The following is a 1,618-nucleotide window of genomic DNA, read 5'->3' as shown; positions in this document are numbered from 1 at the left end:
AGATTAAGCCTTTTAAAGTGTAAGCCAGATCGTATCACTCCTCATTCCTCAGCTGAAAACCTTCTAATGGCTCTTTGTTTCCTCTAAGAATAAAAGACAGTGTCTTACAAAGGCTAAACCCTTTCACAGTCTGTCTCCCTCTTGCATTCTGACCATTTGGTCCCTACAATGAGGCCACCCTCATTTCATGAACACGCCAGGTACGCACCCACTTTAGGGCCTTTGCTCTGGCTGTTTCCTCTCTGTGCAACACACTTTCCTTTTATATCCACGTGACTCACCTCCTTTATTTATTTATTTTTTATGTATTTTTATTTTTTGGGTGAGGCAACCCTTAGTTGATGTTATAGATTGCAAGGACCTTGTCAGCTTACAATCCCTTATTTTTTTTTATTTTATACACCTACAGCACCTGGTCTTCCTAGGAGGTCTCCCATCCAAGTACTAACCAGGCCCAACCCTGCTTAGCTTCCAAGATCAGATGGGATCTGGCTTGTTTAGGGTGGCATGGCCGTAGACTCACCTTCTTTAAATTTTTGTTCAATCTTCTCAATCAGGCCGACTTTAAACACACTATTCTCCATAACCAGCTCTGCAACCATCCAAATCCCTCCCCTCCTGCTGTAGTTTGTGTAATAGCTTCTAAAATACTACAGTATGTATTTGTTAAGGTGTAGGATTTATTTTCTGTTTCCCTCTACCTAGAAAGTAAGCTCCATTAGAGCAGGGATTGATATCTCTTTGTTCAATGATGTGTCTGAGATAACTAAAACAAGACTCAGCTTTACTAATTGACTGAACCGACACTGTTGAGTATAAATATGTTAAGGAAGCTAACATGTGCGTGGGCATGATGATCAGCAACTTTAGAATGAAGGTAGCTTTGGGGAGATAGGAAAGGGAAAACATGGAGAGCTTTGGCTATATGTAATATTTTATTTGTTAAAATAAAAAGTAAAACAAAGGCCTTCAGAAAATATAACAAAATTTTAATATGTGTTGAAGGAGGTGTTTTCTTATTTTATGCATTTTAGCATACTTCAAAGAAATGTTGTGATGAATATCCTCTTACATAAATCTTCTATTTCCTAGGGATAGAGTTTTTTTTTTTTCTAAGAAACTAAGTTTTAAAAATACATGGACTTGGAACTGCACGATACTTATTGACAAATTGTTATTAACCAATAGTGTATGAGAGGCCTGTGATACTGCGATTTATAATAAACGTATATTTAGTCTGCAGCCTGTGTCTGGCACAGAGCTCCTAAAACCCTTGGAATTTCCTTAGTGATGAGAACAATAAAAATATCTTCTGCTATGTTAATGAGGCAGCTTTTGGAAAGCCCTTAGGTAACAAAAGAATGGGGACTGGTTGCCAGGTGAGCCAACCTTGTGATTAGAAAGTTGGAATTTTCAGTTCTACCCCCAGATATCCTGGGAAAGGAGAGGGGCTGGAGGTTGAATTAATCACCAACAGCCAGTGTTGTAATCAATCGTGCCTATCTATGTAATGAACCTCCATGAAAACCCCGAAGTTCAGAGAACTTCTGGTGGGTTGGTGTATGAGTGGAGGTGTGAAGAGAATGGTGGGCTTAACGAGAGCGTGGAAGCTTCGTGT

At 39.2% G+C, this 1,618-nt stretch overlaps 1 pseudogene; it reads right to left on the bottom strand.

Annotated features, from left to right (window-relative positions):
* Positions 1–400: 400 nt before the first annotated feature.
* On the bottom strand, positions 401–519 carry LOC111738975 (annotated as a pseudogene).
* Between the last annotated feature and the right edge of the window lie 1,099 nt (positions 520–1,618).

The sequence above is a fragment of the Pteropus vampyrus genome, unplaced genomic scaffold (genome assembly GCF_000151845.1).
Source record: "Pteropus vampyrus isolate Shadow unplaced genomic scaffold, Pvam_2.0 Scaffold45, whole genome shotgun sequence".
Lineage (NCBI taxonomy): Eukaryota > Metazoa > Chordata > Mammalia > Chiroptera > Pteropodidae > Pteropus > Pteropus vampyrus.
This window is presented reverse-complemented; position numbering and strand designations above follow the sequence as displayed.